Source organism: Pleurodeles waltl, chromosome 4_2 (assembly GCF_031143425.1).
Source record: "Pleurodeles waltl isolate 20211129_DDA chromosome 4_2, aPleWal1.hap1.20221129, whole genome shotgun sequence".
Taxonomy (NCBI): Eukaryota; Metazoa; Chordata; class Amphibia; order Caudata; family Salamandridae; genus Pleurodeles; species Pleurodeles waltl.
Window position 1 is genome coordinate 302626934 of NC_090443.1, and position 20211 is coordinate 302647144.

Consider the following 20211-nt stretch of genomic DNA (forward strand, 5'->3'; position numbering starts at 1 on the left):
TGAAACTTTTTCTTTCTTCTCACTGTCTCTAAACCTTCCTTTATCATGTCTGATGTAGAGTCTGCTCTTAAAATGGTCAATACTACCTATGACAATTTGAATTACAAGAGCCTAATGAGTCTCTGCTTAGATAGAGGTTTAGTGATAGGAAAGAACCCCACAAAAGAGTTTCTATATAACATGCTTATTGGGAATGATGAGTCCCAAGCAGGCACTTCAAATGAGAAGTTAATAGATGGCTCCCATTCTGACTCAGGGGATCACCTTGAGGGAGGTGGGGAGGGTTTTGTTCCAAATCTGCCCCCTAGCAGACCACCTAGTAATGCTGGTAGTAATAGAGACTCCCATCATAGTAGGGGTGTTTTTATTCCTGTAGGCCAGGTTGTTAGAGTCCAGTCAGTTAGGGACAGATCCCCGCTGTTGTTTCCAATTTATCTTCTGTGTCCAAGCATTCCCAACCCACCCACCCTGAAGACAACATGTTAGAAAGGGAACTCAAAAAGTTGAGAGTGGAAGAGACCAGACTGAAGCTTAAACAGCAACAGCTGGCTCTAGATAGGGAATCCCTAGACCTGGATAAGGAGAGACAGAGATTGGGGTTAGGACCCCATGGTGGCAGCAATAGCAGTATTCCTAATATTAATCCTGTTAGAGAGCATGATTCCCGGAATCTGCACAAGATAGTCCCCCCTTACAAGGAGGGGGATGACATCAACAAGTGGTTTGCTGCACTTGAGAGGGCCTGTATGGTACAGGGGGTCCCTCAAAGGCAGTGGGATGCTAAATTGTGGCTATCTTTCAATGGAAAGGGTAGGGATAGGCTCCTTACTGTTAGAGAAAGTGATGCTAACAATTTTTCAGTTTTGAAGGATGCACTCTTGGATGGATTTGGCTTAACCACTGAACAATACAGGAGTAAGTTCAGAGACACCAGAAAAGAGTCCCCACAAGACTGGATAGACTTTGTTGACTGTTCAGTGAAGGCCTTGGAGGGGTGTGTGAGAAAGTAGCCTCTTGCTAGCCTTGTTACCCCCACTTTAGGCCTGTTTGTGAGTGTATGTCAGGGTGTTTTCACTGTCTCACTGGGATCCTGCCAGCCAGGGCCCAGTGCTCATAGTGAAAACCCTATGTTTTCAGTATGTTTGTTATGTGTCACTGGGACCCTGCTAGTCAGTGCTCATAAGTTTGTGACCTATAGGTATAGGTATGTGTTCCCTGTGTGATGCCTAACTGTCTCACTGAGGCTCTGCTAACCAGAACCTCAGTGGTTATGCTCTCTCTTTATAAATTGTCACTAACAGGCTAGTGACCAATTTTACCAATTTACATAGGCTTACTGGAACACCCTTATAATTCCCTAGTATATGGTACTGAGGTACCCAGGGTATTGGGGTTCCAGGAGATCCCTATGGGCTGCAGCATTTCTTTTGCCACCCATAGGGAGCTCTGACAATTCTTACACAGGCCTGCCACTGCAGCCTGAGTGAAATAACGTCCACGTTATTTCACAGCCATTTTACACTGCACTTAAGTAACTTATAAGTCACCTATATGTCTAACCTTTACCTGGTAAAGGTTGGGTGCTAAGTTACTTAGTGTGTGGGCACCCTGGCACTAGCCAAGGTGCCCCCACATTGTTCAGGGCCAATTCCCCGGACTTTGTGAGTGCGGGGACACCATTACACGCGTGCACTACATATAGGTCACTACCTATATGTAGCTTCACAATGGTAACTCCGAATATGGCCATGTAATATGTCTATGATCATGGAATTGCCCCCTCTATACCATCCTGGCATAGTTGGCACAATCCCATGATCCCAGTGGTCTGTAGCACAGACCCTGGTACTGCCAAACTGCCTTTCCCGGGGTTTCACTGCAGCTGCTGCTGCTGCCAACCCCTCAGACAGGCATCTGCCCTCCTGGGGTCCAGCCAGGCCTGGCCCAGGATGGCAGAACAACATGACTTCCTCTGAGAGAGGGTGTTACACCCTCTCCCTTTGGAAAATGGTGTGAAGGCAGGGGAGGAGTAGCCTCCCCCAGCCTCTGGAAATGCTTTCTTGGGCACAGATGTGCCCAATTCTGCATAAGCCAGTCTACACCGGTTCAGGGGACCCCTTAGCCCTGCTCTGGCGCGAAACTGGACAAAGGAAAGGGGAGTGACCACTCCCCTGACCTGTACCTCCCCTGGGAGGTGCCCAGAGCTCCTCCAGTGTGCTCCAGACCTCTGCCATCTTGGAAACAGAGGTGCTGCTGGCACACTGGACTGCTCTGAGTGGCCAGTGCCACCAGGTGACGTCAGAGACTCCTTGTGATAGGCTCCTTCAGGTGTTGCTAGCCTATCCTCTCTCCTAAGTAGCCAAACCCTCTTTTCTGGCTATTTAGGGTCTCTGTCTCTTGGGATTCCTTAGATAACGAATGCAAGAGCTCATCCGAGTTCCTCTGCATCTCTCTCTTCACTTTCTGCCAAGGAATCGACTGCTGACCGCGCTGGAAGCCTGCAAAACTGCATCATAGTAGCAAAGACGACTACTGCAACTCCGTAACGTTGATCCTGCCGCCTTCTCGACTGTTTTCCTGGTGGTGCATGCTGTGGGGGTAGTCTGCCTCCCCTCTGCACTAGAAGCTCTGAAGAAATCTCCCGTGGGTCGACGGAATCATCCCCCTGCAACCGCAGGCACCAAAAAGCTGCATTACCGGTCCCTTGGGTCTCCTCTCAGCACGACGAGTGAGGTCCCTCGAATCCAGCAACTCTGTCCAAGTGACTCCCACAGTCCAGTGACTCTTCAGTCCAAGTTTGGTGGAGGTAAGTCCTTGCCTCACCTCGCTAGACTGCATTGCTGGGAACCGCGACTTTTGCAGCTACTCCGGCCCCTGTGCACTTCCGGCGGAAATCCTTTGTGCACAGCCAAGCCTGGGTCCACGGCACTCTAACCTGCATTGCACGACTTTCTAAGTTGGTCTCCGGCGACGTGGGACTCCTTTGTGTAACTTCGGGTGAGCACCGTTTCACGCATCCTCGTAGTGCCTGTTTCTGGCACTTCTCCGGGTGCTACCTGCTGCTAAGAGGCTCCTTGTCTTGCTCGATGTCCCCTCTACCTCCTGGTCCAATTTGCGACCTCCTGGTCCCTCCTGGGCCACAGCAGCATCCAAAAACACTTACCGCACGATTTGCAGCTAGCAAGGCTTGTTGGCGTTCTTTCGGCGGGAAAACACTTGTGCACGACTCTACAAGGCGAGAGGGATCCGTCCTCCAAAGGGGAAGTCTCTAGCCCTTTGCGTTCCTGCAGAAACCGCAGCTTCTTCTGTCCAGTAGAAGCTTCTTTGCACCCGCAGCTGGCATTTCCTGGGCATCTGCCCATCTCCGACTTGCTTGTGACTTTTGGACTTGGTCCCCTTGTTCCACAGGTACCCCAGATTGGAAATCCAGCGTTGTTGCATTGTTGGTGTGTGTCTTTCCTGCCTTATTCCCCTAACACGACTCCTTTGTCCTTTGGGGAACTTTAGTGCACTTTGCACTCACTTTTCAGGGTCTTGGGGTGGGCTATTTTTCTAACCCTCACTATTTTCTAGTAGTCCCAGCGACCCTCTACAAGGTCACATAGGTTTGGGGTCCATTCGTGGTTCGCATTCCACTTTTGGAGTATATGGTTTGTGTTGCCCCTATCCCTATGTGTCCCCATTGCATCCTATTGTAACTATACATTGTTTGCACCGTTTTCTAAGACTATACTGCATATTTCTGGTATTGTGTATATATATCTTGTGTATATTTCCTATCCTCTCACTGAGGGTACACTCTGAGATACTTTGGCATATTGTCATAAAAATAAAGTACCTTTATTTTTAGTATAACTGTGTATTGTGTTTTCTTATGATATTGTGCATATGACACTAAGTGGTACTGTAGTAGCTTCACACGTCTCCTAGTTCAGCCTAAGCTGCTCTGCTAAGCTACCATTATCTATCAGCCTAAGCTGCTAGACACCCTATACACTAATAAGGGATAACTGGCCCTGGTGCAAGGTGCAAGTACCCCTTGGTACTCACTACAAGCCAGTCCAGCCTCCTACAGGGTGGTTACATGGCAGTAAAGTTTCTGACTATGAAAGCCTATATAGTCTTATTCTGAGAGAGCATATTCTGAATAACTGTGTGTCTGACTTGTTACACCAATATCTAGTGGACTCAGATCTGACCTCTCCCCAAGAATTGGGAAAGAAGGCAGACAAATGGGTCAGAACAAGAATGAACAGAAAAGTTCATACAGGGGGTGACAAGGATGGCAAGAAGAAGGATGGTAAGTCTTCTGACAAGGGTGGGGACAAAAGTAAAAATGAGTCTTCATCAGGCCCACAAAAATCCTCTGGTGGGGGTGGTGGGTCCAAATCCTCTTCAAATCAAGTTAAAAAGCCTTGGTGTTATTTGTGTAAAGTCAAAGGCCATTGGACAACTGATGCCAGTTGTCCAAAGAAAAACACCAAACCTCCCACTACCACAACCCCTACTGCAAATCCTAGTGCCCCTAGTAATAGCAGTGGTGGTGGGAGCAAACCTACTAATAGCCAATCCAAGGGAGTAGCTGGGCTCACTTTTGGTAATTTAGTTGGGGTTGGTCTTGTTAGGGAGACCACAGAGGCTGTGTTAGTCTCTGAAGGTGCCATTGATTTGGCCACCTTGGTTGCTTGTCCCCTTAATATGGATAAGTACAAGTAACTTCCCCTAATAAATGGTGTTGAGGTTCAGGCCTAAAGGGACACAGGTGCCAGTGTTACCATGGTAATAGAGAAACTGGTACACCCTGAACAACACCTACTTGGTCAGCAGTACCAAGTGACAGACGCTCATAACAACACTCTTAGCCACCCCATGGCTGTTGTGAATCTCAACTCAGGGGGGATTACTAGTCCAAAGAAAGTTGTGGTTGCTTCAGATATACCTGTAGACTGTCTACTAGGAAATGATTTAGAGACATCAGCTTGGGCAGAAGTGGAGTTGGAGGCTCATGCAGCAATGCTGGGCATTCCTGGGCATATTTTTGCTTTGACAAGGGCTCAGGCCAAAAAGCAAAAAGGACAGGGTAACTTGGATCCTGGAACAATGGACCAAGTGCTCCCTAAAGCTAGGGGTAGCAAGGGTAAATCCCTACCCACTATCCCTCCCTCTACAGATGATTCTCCTTCTGAGGAAGAAGAATTTCCTGCCTGTGCAGAACCTTCACAAGATGAGCTGGCAGCAGACACTGCTGAGCTTTTGGGTGGAGGGGGGCCTGCCAGGGAAGAGCTGAGTGTGGCACAGCAATCCTGTCCCACATTAGAGGGTCTCAGACAGCAAGCTGTCAAGCAGCAAAATGGGGATGTCAGTGACTCACATAGAGTTTACTAAAGGACAACCTCTTGTACACAGAGGCAAGGGACCCAAAACCTGGAGCATCCAGGAGATTGGTCATTCCCCTGCAGTACAGAGAGTTCCTCCTAACTCTGGCACATGACATTCCTTTGGCTGGGCATTTGGGCCAGATCAAAACATGGGAAAGGCTTGTCCCCCTGTTTCACTGGCCTAGGATGTCAGAGGACACAAAAGATTTTTGTAAGTCTTGTGTGACATGCCAAGCCAGTGGCAAGACTGGTGACACACCAAAGGCTCCCCTAATTCCACTACCTGTGGTTGGGGTCCCATTTGAAAGGGTAGGGGTTGACATAGTTGGCCCCCTTGACCCTCCTACTGCTTCAGGCAATAGGTTTATCTTGGTGGTTGTTGACCATGCCACAAGATATCCTGAAGCAATTCCTCTAAGGACCACTACAGCTCCTGCAGTGGCAAAAGCCCTCCTGGGAATCTTTTCCAGGGTGGGTTTTCCAAAAGAGGTTGTATCAGACAGGGGTAGCAACTTGATGTCTGCATACTTGAAAGCTATGTGGAAGGAATGTGGTGTAACATACAAATTCACCACTCCTTATCATCCACAAACTAATGGACTGGTAGAGAGGTTTAATAAAACTCTCAAAGGAATGATAATGGGACTCCCTGAAAAACTCAGGAGGAGATGGGATGTCCTGTTACCTTGCCTCCTTTTTGTTTACAGGGAGGTACCCCAGAAAGGAGTGGGCTTCAGCCCCTTTGAACTCCTCTTTGGGCACCCTGTAAGAGGTCCACTAACACTTGTGAAGGAGGGTTGGGAACAACCTTTAAAAGCTCCCAAACAGGACATAGTGGACTATGTACTTGGCCTAAGATCCAGAATGGCAGAGTACATGAAAAAGGCCAGTAAAAACCTTCAGGCCAGCCAAGAGCTCCAGAAGCAATAGCATGACCAGAAGGCTGTTCTGATTCAGTACCAACCAGGACAGAAGGTGTGGGTATTGGAGCCTGTGGCCCCAAGAGCACCCCAGGACAAATGGAGTGGACCCCATCTAATTGTTGAGAAAAAGGGTGAGGTTACCTATCTGGTAGACCTGGGCACTGCCAGGAGTCCCCTTAGGGTGACTCATGTCAACCGCCTAAAACCCTACTATGACAGGGCTGATCTCACCCTGCTCATGGCAACAGATGAAGGACAGGAAGAAGAGAGTGACCCTCTCCCTGGTCTCTTCTCCTCCACTGAAGAGGATGCTTTAGTGGAGGGAGTAGTTTTAGCAGATTGTCTGACTGCAGAACAGAAAGACAACAGCATAAATCTCCTTGGACAGTTTTCTGAACTCTTTTCAACTGTGCCAGGCACCACATCTTGGTGTGAACACACAATTGATACTGGAGACAGCTTGCCTGTCAAAAGTAAAATCTATAGGCAGCCTGACCATGTCAGGGACTGCATAAAACAAGAGGTTCAGAAAATGCTTGATCTATAGTGGTTAAACCTTCTGAAAGCCCATGGGCGAGTCCTGTGGTGCTTGTACCAAAGCCTCACTCAAAATATGGACAAAGGGAGATGAGGTTTTGTGTAGACTACAGAGGTCTCAATCAGGTAACAAAAACTGATGCTCACCCTATACCCAGGGCAGATGAGCTCATAGATACACTGGCATATGCAAAGTATCTAAGCACCTTTGATTTGACTGCAGGGTATTGGCAGATCAAATTGGCTGAGGATGCTAAACCTAAAACTGCATTTTCAACTATAGGAGGGCACTACCAATTTACAGTGATGCCCTTTGGTTTGAAGAATGCACCTGCCACTTTTCAGAGGTTGGTGAACACAGTCCTGCAAGGGTTGGAGGCTTTTAGTGCAGCATATCTAGATGATATAGCTGTCTTTAGCTCCACCTGGAATGAGCACCTGGTCCACCTTTGGAAAGTTTTGGAGGCCCTGCAAAAGGCAGGCCTCACTATCAAGGCCACAAAGTGCCAGATAGGGCAGGGAAAGGTGGTTTATCTGGGACACCTGGTAGATGGAGAACAGATTGCACCACTTCAGGGGAAAATCCAGACAGTCATGGATTAGGTTCCCCCTACAACTCAGACCCAGGTGAGAGCCCTCCTAGGCCTCACTGGGTATTACTGGAGATTCATTAAAAATGATGGCTCCATAGCAGCCCCACTTAATGATCTCACCAGTAAAAAGATGCCTAAAAAGGTATTGTGGATAGCTGTCAGAAAGCTTTTGAGGAGCTCAACCAGGCTATGTGCACTGCACCTGTCCTAAAAAGCCCATGTTACTCCAAGAAATTAATTGTTCAAACTGATGCATCTAAATTAGGGGTAGGGGCAGTCTTATCACAACTGAATTCTGAGGGCCAGGATCAACCAGTTGCTTTTATCAGCAGAAGCTTGACCCCTAGAGAAAAGCGTTGGTCTGCCATACAGGGGGAGGCCTTTGCTGTGGTCTGACACTGAAAAAGCTGAGGCCATGCCTGTTTGGAACTCAATTTATTGTTTAGACAGACCACAAACCTCTACTTTGGCTAAAACAAATGAAAGGTGAAAACCCTAAATTGTTTAGGTGGTCCATATCTCTACAGGGAATGGACTATACAGTGGAACATAGACCTGGGAGTACCCACTCCAATGCAGATGGACTCTCCAGATATTTCCACTTAGACAATGAAGACTCATCAGGTCATGGCTAGTCTTATTGTCCTTCGTTTGGGGGAGTTGTGTAGGAAAGTACCATCTTGCCTGGCATGTTATCCCCATATTTCACTGTATATATGTTGTTTTAGTCTATGTGTCACTGGGACCCTGCCAGGCAGGGCCCCAGTGCTCATAAGTATGTGACCTGTATGTGTTCCCTGTGTGATGCCTAACTGTCTCACTGGGGCTCTGCTAACCCGAACCTCAGTGGTTATGCTCTCTCTGCTTTCCAAATTTGTCACTAACAGGCTAGTGACTAAATTTACCAATTCACATTGGCATACTGGTACACCCATATAATTCCCTAGTATATGGTACTGAGGTACCCAGGGTATTGGGGTTCCAGGAGATCCCTATGGGCTGCAGCATTTCTTTTGCCACCTATAGTGAGCTCTGACAATTCTTACACAGGCCTGCCAGTGCAGCCTGAGTGAAATAACGTCCACGTTATTTCACAGCCATTTACCACTGCACTTAAGTAACTTATAAGTCACCTATATGTCTAACCTTCACCTGGTGAAGGTTGGGTGCAAAGTTACTTAGTGTGTGGGCCCCCTGGCACTAGCCAAGGTGCCCCCACATCGTTCAGGGCAAATTCCCCGGACTTTGTGAGTGCGGGAACACCATTACATGCGTGCACTGTACATAGGTCACTACCTATGTACAGCGTCACAATGGTAACTCCGAACATGGCCATGTAACATGTCTAAGATCATGGAATTGTCCCCCCAATGCCATTCTGGCATTGGGGGGACAATTCCATGATCCCCTGGGTCTCTAGCACAGAACCCGGGTACTGCCAAACTGCCTTTCCGGGGTCTCCACTGCAGCTGCTGCTGCTGCCAACCCCTCAGACAGGTTTCTGCCCTCCTGGGGTCCAGGCAGCCCTGGCCCAGGAAGGCAGAACAAAAGATTTCCTCTGAGAGAGGGTGTAACACCCTCTCCCTTTGGAAATAGGTGTGAAGGAGTAGCCTCCCCCAGCCTCTGGAAATGCTTTGATGGGCACAGATGGTGCCCATCTCTGCATAAGCCAGTCTACAACGGTTCAGGGATCCCCGAGCCCTGCTCTGTCGCGAAACTGGACAAAAGAAAGGGGAGTGACCACTCCCCTGACCTGCACCTCCCAGGGGAGGTGCCCAGAGCTCCTCCAGTGTGTCCCAGACCTCTGCCATCTTGGAAACAAAGGTGTTTGTGGCACACTGGACTGCTCTGAGTGGCCAGTGCCAGCAGGTGACGTCAGAGGCTCCTTCTGATAGGCTCTTACCTCTCTTGGTAGCCAATCCTCCTTCCTAGGTAGCCAAACCTCCTTTTCTGGCTATTTAGGGTCTCTGCTTTGGGGAATTCCTCAGATAACGAATGCAAGAGCTCACCAGAGTTCCTCTGCATCGCCCTCTTCAGCTTCTACCAAAGGATCGACCGCTGACAGCTCAGGACGCCTGCAAAACCGCAACAAAGTAGCAAGACGACTACCAGCAACCTTGTATCGCTTCATCCTGCCGGCTTTCTCGACTGTTTCCAGGTGGTGCATGCTCTGGGGGTAGCCTGCCTCCTTTCTGCACCAGGAGCTCTGAAGAAATCTCCCGTGGGTCGACGGAATCTTCCCCCTGCAACTGCAGGCAACAAAAGACTGCATCACCGGTCCTCTGGGTCCCCTCTCAGCACGACGAGCGTGGTCCCTGGAACTCAGCAACTCTGCCCAAGTGACTCCCACAGTCCAGTGACTCTTCAGTCCACGTTTGGTGGAGGTAAAGTCCTTGCCTCCCCATGCTAGACTGCATTGCTGGGTACCGCGTGATTTGCAGCTGCTCCGGCTTCTGTGCACTCTTCCAGGATTTCCTCCGTGCACAGCCAAGCCTGGGTCCCCGACACTCTATCATTACACATGGAGAGAGGAAGAGGGAGGAGGGGGGATAACTATGGAGGAACACTCCGTACTTAGCTCCCTATAATTCAAAGTACACACGAAAGTACGAGGTTCTCTATAAGCGGACGTCGCGGATATTAGCGTAGTCCTAGGTTGTATGTATTCCTATTTGGAAGGGTAACGTCAGTGGAATGTCAGTTGGAAATTACCGAGTGGAACAGCGAGGGGAGGGAAGAAGGGAATTTCCTTTTACGGACTAGGTGGTCTCACACACTATATAGTGTCATGCTTCATCATTTGACCACCTAGACCCACCCAGGTAGGACAGTGCCACCTGGGCGGACTCAACCTCACTGTTAAAAGAACAGGAGGGAGTGCGTAAATAAACTTGTTTCTGGAAAGATCGGGATCCAGCTAATCTACTGAAAAACTAAAAACACCTAAGCAGACACCTGTGAAGAGCAACAAATTTAATGGTGGTGTCTGTTTGGTGTAGTTAAAAAGGGGGGTTGGGACACCTCTGTGAGGACAAGGACTCACAGGGTCACCTAACTAATTACTAGCCAACATGTTTCTGCCCTCAAAAGTGAGCCAATGAAGGTCTCGGGGCATTCGTCAGGGCCTAGGATCCCTACGTCTCACGTTGGAGGAAAATACTCTATGGGGAAATCAAAGAGTGAGAAAATGAAAAAAGAATGATCTACATTACCCAAGGAATTACCTTGAGGCGGCCTATGGGGAGAAAAGCAATTAATTAGCACTCTGGTGGCACACAGCACTGCAAAACCAACCAACTACACACGTGTCAAGGGGATGCATTCATGCACGAAACACATATGTTCAAAAAAGGTAAAATACATGCGTGGAGTGACTGAGTGGGTATATCTACACAAGTGGACAGTCCTATCACTGCAGGGAATTATAGTTCTTACCCTTTTCTTAGAGGCAGCTAGCCTCTGGTATCCAGGAGGGGGAGTGTCCCCTTATAGTCACACACTAAGGGATAGAGATGAACATAAAGACGAAGTGAGGAGAAGAACAGAAGTAGGCAGAATAGATACAGAGGGAGCAATAGGGGGGAAAAAACAAGTTCCCAGTAGGAACCCACTATTGCTGGTAGAAAAATACTGGTTAAGAGAAACCGAAGTGACTATAGACAAAAAAAGTAAGATTAAAAGCAATAAGGGCTTATCTGTGTTGCCTGTGATCCGGTATGCCACTCACTACATCAAAAGGGACGCTCGCCGTGCGCCTACTTCGTCCTCTCCTTGGACCGCTTGTGACAAGTGGCTGAGGGAGAACGGTCTATTTATGGCTGTAAGAAATTCCAGGTGCGCCCTGTTAGCGCGTAAATTGGAGTTCAATTAATGTTAATCACCGCCGCGGGCCTCCTTGCGTTACTAGCCTCGATATGATTGCCGTAATGGCGGGCGCACCGGCCAAGCCGGGGCGCCGGCATGAATGTGATCGATTGCAAAGGCGGGCCTCTTTAGGTTGATGGCGCGATGTGCTTTGCCGCACCCGCGGGCGCCCCAGCAGTGCTGGGGCGCCGGCATGAATGCGGGCGAGTGCAAGGGTGGGGCCCGAGCCGGAAGATTCCGGCCCGAGCGCCACCAGCGGAAGGCTCGCGTTTACAGTGGACGCTGGGAAATGTAGTTCCCAGCGGTCCCGTAGCCCAAAGGGCTAAGAAAAAAAGGGAAAAAAGAAAAAGCGAGGAAAAACGAGGGAAAGGATAAAGAAAAGGAAGGAGAGGGGGGGGGAGAAAAAGAGGGGGGGGAAACGAAAGAAAGGGAGGAGGGAGAAGGGATATTGTAGAAGAAATGCAACCGGGGGGGGGGGGGGGGGGGAAGGGGAAGAAAAAGATAGAGCAGAAGCAGACGGAAGGGAGGACTCATAAGTTAGTCAGAGAAATCATTTATTGAGTGTGAACCAAGGGATCTCATCATTAAGACCATTGGTGTCCGTGTGTAATCTCCAGACCCAACGTTGTTCGGTCTGGAGCAATCTCTGTGTCATATTGGAGGACGATGGAGATAGTTGCTCAATGACCGTCCAGTGTAAGTCATCTGCCGAATGTTTTTCCAGAAGGAAGTGGTTAGTCAATTTAGTAGCCTCTCGTTTACAACGGATCGTACTCCTATGTTCACAGATTCTCGTGGCGACCTTTCTAGATGTCATTCCCACGTATTTAAGGTTACAGGGGCATCTAATCAAATATATCACGTTTTTGCTGTTACAGTTGGTTAGGGATCTTTGAGCCCATGGAGTCTTAAGGTCTAGGTCTATTGTGGTTGACTTTTTGGTGAAACAGCAGACACTGCAGTTGCCACATGGGTAGTGTCCTCTTGGTGGTGGGAGGCCCCATAGTGTGGTTAGTGTCGTCAGGGAATTGTTTTTTTCTTCTTTGGGTCTTGTGTGGACAACCATGTCCCGTATGTTTGTGGCTCTTTTAAACGCATGTAGTGGCTGCTGAAAGGGTAAACCACCAGATATAAGGATTTTCCACTCATCATTGATGATTTTCTGAATCTTATTGGATAGTGGATTGAAGGTAGTCACACACACAATTTGTTCAGTGTCAGACGTCCTAGTGCGTGGTTGTAGTAGTTGGTCCCTATTATTATTCCCCGCTCTTTTGTATGCTCTCTTCACCAGATGTGTGGGATAATCCTTGGTTTGCAGCTTACTAACCAATTTCTCAGCGTGTTTGCGGTAGTTTGTGAGGGTGGAACAATTCCGTCGTAGACGTAAGAATTGACCAACCGGGAGATTCTCCCTCAGGGACCTTGGGTGGAAGCTTTTGAATTGGAGCAGGTTATTCCGATCTGTGGGTTTATAATAGACCTCTGTGGCTAGAGCCCCATTGCTTTCATAGATTGATAAGTCAAGAAATGCTAGTTGGTTGTCACCTATGGTCATGGTGAAGTTCAGGAAAGGGTTAGCTGTATTTAACCAATTTACAAAATTCATCGCCTCATCTCTAGTTCCTGTCCAGACCAATAGAATGTCATCTATATATCGTTTCCAGAGTTTAATCTGCTGGGAAAACGGGTTGTCATCGTGGTTGACTACCTGTCTCTCAAAGGGTAAGAACTATAATTCCCTGCAGTGATAGGACTGTCCACTTGTGTAGATATACCCACTCAGTCACTCCACGCATGTATTTTACCTTTTTTGAACATATGTGTTTCGTGCATGAATGCATCCCCTTGACACGTGTGTAGTTGGTTGGTTTTGCAGTGCTGTGTGCCACCAGAGTGCTAATTAATTGCTTTTCTCCCCATAGGCCGCCTCAAGGTAATTCCTTGGGTAATGTAGATCATTCTTTTTTCATTTTCTCACTCTTTGATTTCCCCATAGAGTATTTTCCTCCAACGTGAGACGTAGGGATCCTAGGCCCTGACGAATGCCCCGAGACCTTCATTGGCTCACTTTTGAGGGCAGAAACATGTTGGCTAGTAATTAGTTAGGTGACCCTGTGAGTCCTTGTCCTCACAGAGGTGTCCCAACCCCCCTTTTTAACTACACCAAACAGACACCACCATTAAATTTGTTGCTCTTCACAGGTGTCTGCTTAGGTGTTTTTAGTTTTTCAGTAGATTAGCTGGATCCCGATCTTCCCCGACACTCTAACCTGCAGTGCACAACCTTCTGAGTTGTCCTCCGGCGTCATGGGACTCCCTTTTGTGACTTCGGGTGGACTCCGGGTCACTTTTCTTTTAAGTGCCTATTCAGGTACTTCTGCGGGTGCTGCCTGCATCTGTGAGGGCTCCCTACATTGCTGGGCGCCCCCTCTGTCTCCTCATCCAAGTGGCGACATCCTGATCCCTCCTGGGCCACAGCAGCATCCAAAAACCCTAACTGCGACCCTTGCAGCTAGCAAGGCTTGTTTGCGGTCTTTCTGCGTGGGAACCCCTCTGCAAGCTTCTTGACGACGTGGGACATCCATCCTCCAAAGGGGAAGTTCCTAGTCCTCTTCGTTCTTGCAGAACACGAAGCTTCTTCCAACAGGTGGCAGCTTCCTTGCACCCTCAGTTGGCATTTCCTGGGCTCCTGCCCACTCTCGACACTGTCGCGACTATTGGACTTGGTCCCCTTGTCTTACAGGTACTCAGGTCCGGAAATCCACTGTTGTTGCATTGCTGGTGTTTGTTCTTCCTGCAGAATCCCCCTATCACGACTTCTGTGCTATCTGGGGGTAGTAGGTGCACTTTACACCTACCTTTCAGGGTCTTGGGGTAGGCTATTTTTCTAACCCTCACTGTTTTCTTACAGTCCCAGCGACCCTCTACAAGCTCACATAGCTTTGGGGTCCATTCGTGGTTCGCATTCCACTTTTGGAGTATATGGTTTGTGTTGCCCCTATACCTATGTGCTCCTATTGCAATCTACTGTAACTTTACATTGTTTGCATTACTTCTTTTTGCTATTACCTGCATAATTTTGGTTTGTGTACATATATCTTGTGTATATAACTTATCATCATACGGAGGGTAATCACTGAGATACTTTTGGCATATTGTCATAAAAATAAAGTACCTTTATTTTTAGTACTTCTGTGTATTGTGTTTTCTTATGATATTGTGCATATGACACCAGTGGTATAGTAGGAGCTTTACATGTCTCCTAGTTCACCCTAAGCTGCTTTGCCATAGCTACCTTCTATCAGCCTAAGCTGCTAGAAACACCTCTTATACACTAATAAGGGATAACTGGACCTGGCACAAGGTGTAAGTACCTCTGGTACCCACTACAAGCCAGGCCAGCCTCCTACAGATACTCAATCACAAACGTGATGGATATCCCATCTGCCATATTACAAGCTCCATTATATCCTATGGAACTTGTATAACGGCAGGATATCCATCATGTTTGTGACTAAGTATCCCATCCTACAAGGTCGTAATCAAGCCCTCTATCAGAATAGTGATATATTAAGAGAGGAAGGGACAGGTTTGGTAGAGTGCTATATAAATAGATAAAGGTGAAGCGAGAGGTGTGGTACATATGATGACTTGAAATAGAGAAAAAGGTACAGAGAAATATGAGAGAAAGTCCAAGAGACAGGAGGGAATGATAGATGGAGAAAAAGGGATACAGGTGAACAAAGTGGTAGTGGACAGGAATACAGTAGTGAGAATGGGGAAGCAGAGAGAACATACGGAAAAAAAGAAAAAAGGGAAGATGGAGAGGTGAGGTAGAGACTGAATGGTGAGGTAAATTGAGAGGTTATTGAGAGTGAGGTAGTTAGAAAGATGTGAGGGAGAGAAATGACGCAGAAAGAAAAAAGTGTGTGTTAGAAAGTGGTGAGGTAGCATGTGAGGTGTAGAGAGGTAGAAAAGGGTGAGGCATGGAGAGTTGGAGAAGGAGGTGAGGTAAAGAGAGATGAGGTTGAAGGAGAGAAGTACATGGAGATGATACAAGAAAGTGAGATAGAATAAGAGCAGTGAGATTCAAAGAAGGTGATGAGTTAAAGATGAGGGAGAGAGAGGCGGTAGAGGCATGTATATAGGGCTAGGGAGCGAGAGTGGTAGAGAGAGGTTTGAAGCCATGACAGAGAGAGAAGAGTGGAGTAGAGTACAATGTACTAAAAGACAGGTGAAACAGAACGAGTAGTGAGAGAGGTGGGGGTATGAACACAGAGATGTGGTGACGGGTAGAAAGATGGAGGTAAAGAGAAAGGGATAATGGAGAAGGGGTAAATTGAAATAAGGAGAAAGACATGAGTCAGAGACTGAGAACAGAGGTGGACAGAGTGATAGAGATACTAAGAGAGGAGAGTGTTTATCGAAGTGGGGTAGTGGAAGGGGATTTCATAAAAGTCGAGGTAGAGATAGATAAGATACAGAGGCAGACAAGGAGAGTGATCAAGTAGAGAAAGGTGAGGTACAAAGAGGGGGAAGGTAAACAAAGCAATTTAGACAGATGACAGGAAGAATAAGTTAGGAGTTTGCGAAAGAAGCAGATATCAAGCATTTACAATGCAATAAGTCTTGCATTTGTGAAAGTTTGAGCTATTGGTATTGTAAATGACAATGGCCCTCATTTCAACCTCGGCGGTCTTTTTACAAGACCGCTGAGGTTCTGCTGGGCCGAAGACCGCCAGTGGTGGCGGTCTTCCGCCAACCATATTATGACTGTTGGCAGCCCTCTGCCCTTTTTTGGATGGAGAGCCGCCAGCAACAATACTGGCGGTCGGCGGTGAAGTGGAGGCTGCTCCACCGTCACCACCACGTCATCAGAACACCGCCCACCGTAATACGACCCAGTATTCGGTGTGGCGGTGTTCTGGTGATGGGGTGCTGGTGGCGGAGCATCCCCCATGGATCCCGTTCCCTCCCGGAGGACCACCGGAACAGGTAATGTGATCGTCCATTAGGGGAGGGGGTGGAGGGTGTTGTGTGTTGTGTGCGTGCATGGCTGTGTGAGTGTGTAGAGGGGTTGTGTGAGTGTGTGTATGCATGTGGTGGTGTAATGTGTGTATGGGAAATGTAACGTGTATGTATGTGTGCATGTATGTGCACATGTATGTGTGTGCGTGGTGGGAGCGTGCATGTAGGGAGGTGTGGGGGGTATGTGTGTGGGTTTTCATGGAGGTGGGGTGGGGCGAGGGGCGGGGTGGGGAAGGGTCCTACCAGCTTTGGAGGTATTAGGGGGGTCGTGCGTGTTGGGGGAGGACACAGGGGAGGGGCAGGGGGGAGGGGTAGACCCCGATCAGTGCCAGGGAACGAATTCCCTGGCACTGATAGTGCCTACCGCCATGGATTTCGTGGCGGTACAAATCCCCACGAAACCCATGGCGGTATGCGGGGTCCTGATACGGCCGGCGGTCTAGTAATGGCCGCTGGGCTGGAGACCGAAGTCTCCAACCCAGCGGTCATTACCACCCTGGCGGTCGGTCTGTTAAAGTGGCAGTTTTGGATGGCAGTAACCGCCATGGTCAAAATCCCTTTTTTTTTTACCGCCGGCCTGTTGCCGGTATTACTGCCGATTTAACACCGACCGCCAGGGTTGTAATGAGGGCCAATGTCTTTTACACATGGGTTTTGGTTTGGAGTTTGTAGCAATGTCATGTGTTCCCATTACAATTGTGATTCTGTGGAAATGGGTGTGAAGGAGATATATACTTGTTAAAATAGTTACTTGGTGAAAGTACAAAATGCACTGCTTGTAAGTCAGAGGGTACGTTGTACGTTTGGGGTGTTAAAGTGAAAGCGATACAAGGAAGTGCAGTGAGAAGAGAGAAAAAAAGTGGGTGCAGAAAAGTAAGGAGAAAACATGTAAGATGCTGATGGAGGATATGTGGAGAGGAAAGAGCAATACATGTCTAACATAGAATAAACATGACAGGAGTGATGGAGAAGATCTGAAGACCAGTACCATTTTCACAGGCCTCTGTAATGTTCAATTCACAAACTCACAATTTCGAATTGAAAACGGATTCCAAATTATTTCCAAAATCATAAGTGTTGTTATTTATTTCAAACAGCTACCACATCCACTGACAAAGCCACCAGTCCGGGCTTGTGTTAGCTGTTGTGTTCTATATGGCTACAATTAAAAAAAAGTTCAGAGAGGCACCAAAATACCTGTTGTGTGGTACACTATGGAAATCACAAAAATGTAGCTCATGTGTTGACGCCATGCCCTTAATTACATAAGCCACGCCCTTTCACAGACTATCCACCTCACTTTTTTTCATCCCATTTAAAGCCCTGCACACAGCAATGATCACTATGTGAGCAGTGGTGGGTCTGTATGTTCTTGGTGCACAGGCTCCATGAAACGGCTACACAAATGTAAATTGGTGCCATGGAAAACGTGACATATTTAATACATTCTGGCTTTCCTGTATAACACTTTTTGTTATGGGATTTTAATTAAGTTTTCATCATTATAAATAGTGTCTTAAATGATACAGCATGAAAGGGGTCGTTGGTTTAAAAATCAACCCTGGTTAAGAGTCACGCGTGACACAGAGAACATTTGGCAACTATGGATGTAGGTGCTAATCATATTGTGTTGGCCTGGTATATAGAAAGCAGGCTAATCTGTGCACTTCACACTGCACAACAACTGTCTGTATGGTGATTGCCAAGGTAAGATATACCCTGCACTGTGAATTAACGTAAATAATGTGCCGTCAGCATTGGCAAGATGTAAAGAGTAAGTGCAAGGATACATTGAACACCTCACGTGGCTGCCGCAATTGCCTAACAAAAAGTCCCCAACCCTGCGCTGCCCCGCTTCTCCTGAAGGTGTATTCTCCTCAGTACTGCAGGAGTTAGTTGCTGCACACGGACCCACACAACAGAAACCCCCAAGAAGGTAGTGAACTAGTTCCCATTAGAGGAATGACCCCAGCAACGATGTAAACATCATGTGACACGCGTGTCACGTCCTAGTTCTGTGATTCATTGCATGAAAATACAGAACAAATACATTGTTCCGACAGTCAGGAAAGCTGTGCTGTCTGTAGAACAACAAAAAAGAGAAAGGGGAGTCAAAGTGAGGAAGCACACATGAGAGCAACCCAGTGGAGAAAGAACAGCGGCTGGGATTAAAGGCAAAACCGAAACCAGGCGGAAGGAGGGGCCATCACACGCTGTAAAAGGAGGAAGCGTGAACGTATGTGATGGTCAACAAAAATGTTCTCTTAGTGAAAATGCCTAGGAGGGAACTAAGCACCCAAAGGAGGGACATTTAGGAAAATGCACCAATAAAAAGCAAGTATTTAAGACAAGCACAATAAACAATGAACGGCAACAGTGGGTGTGGTCAAAGTCTATAGACTAAATCCAGCATGTCTTGCAGCTAGCGCATGCAAGCTGCCAAGGATCGCCCTAAATAGGGTTAGCACGGTAGTGAAAGATGACAGCAAGAGAAAGATAAGGTAGCTAGAACAGTAGTTAGTAGAGAAGGAGGATTAGGCTGCGAGACAGAGGGAGAGGTAGACCGCAAACTAAAGAGAGGTTGAGACAGAGGAAAGAGCTTGAGAGAGGGTATGAGGGCGATAAGGAGAAACAAAGAACCCTCTGGCTGTTCCAGTCACTTTAATAGGGGGTCTTGGCAGCTAAGGGTCCTGGGCAATTGCCCACTTTGCCTATGCCTTCAAACACATCTGAATAGTAGAGTATTGCATTCAGTTCTAAACGCATCACTTATAGTCCTGTGTCTAATACTTGAGGCCTAGCCTGCAGTGCTGTGTCCAATTGTTGAGGTCTCCTATGGTGTATTGTGTCCAGTCCTAGGGGTCAAATCTGGGATACAGTGTCAGGTTTTGGAAGCCTCTTCTTCCGTGCTGGGCCCAGTCCAGAGATCCCATCTGTAGTACTACAAGCAGTTCTGGAGGCCTCACGTCTGGAGCAATGTCCAGTGCTGAAGGCTTCTCTCCTGAATGGTGAAGACAGGTTAGAGACAGCTTCTTGGAAAGCTGTGGAGAGTGCGCCAGGAATCTTACTAGAGAGCCCTGTACACGGTCGGGGGGGCGGGGGCGAGAGGGAATAACATAGGGATTGTAATTACAGAAAGAGAGGTAAGTGCGTGTTCCCAGCCCCCAGCAGAAAGGGCAGGACCAGTCACAGGCACCGACCGTGTGGAAGCAACAACATAGCTGGAGACTACTTTACACCTGGAACAGGAAGCGAGCCGGGGCTATCAGTCCACTTCAGGGGGCACAAATCCCAATCTTTTGCCCCTCTGACAGGTGTCCGCACACTGATCTAACCTGCCCCTTCCAAGGAATGTACCCAGGCGAGCACCGGTAGGAGAGCTTCCACGTGCCAGTCCAGCTCCTGGGTGATGCCAGCCTCCCTCCTCGGTATCTGTTGACCCGCCTGTTGCCTGACAGATGATGCTGTTTGCCTCTTTAGGTTTTTATGTGGGAAAATGTTGCGCGCTCCCTGTTCCCCACCCCAGCTGTGTCATCCATGCGACTCGCGGAGTGATTCACTGGCCTGCTATTCCATTCTCTCTGCCGCGGTGTTCCCTCCCAAGCAGCATGTCCTATTACCAGCTGCCAAGAAAATTGGGTGTAGCTGATTTTTGGCTTTTTTTTTGCTTTCAATCAGGGTGATTCACCAAGAGGCCTTTAAAAACAAGGAGGCACCTCCCCTTGGCACGAGGGAGTCCAAAGAGCCCGAGAGGAAGCGTATAACTTTGCGAGGAGGGGGCCCTACTTCAGAGGAGCGGCGGGACACACAGGAGGAAGAGCTGAGAGGCAAAAGGAGCCCTTCTCCAGGCAGCGGCATATTTACAGAACTGCAGGTAAGCTGCCG

At 48.1% G+C, this 20211-nt stretch overlaps 1 protein-coding gene across 1 annotated transcript in view; it reads left to right on the forward strand.

The window, feature by feature from the left end:
* The first annotated feature begins 19908 nt into the window (after positions 1–19908).
* The window catches only part of EMP1 (epithelial membrane protein 1), a 57031-nt gene continuing 56728 nt past the window's right edge, over positions 19909–20211 (forward strand). Inside the window, exon 1 of the mRNA XM_069231241.1 lies at positions 19909–20200. The gene's annotated coding sequence lies outside the window, so the exon portion shown is untranslated. The remainder of the gene's footprint in view (positions 20201–20211) is intronic.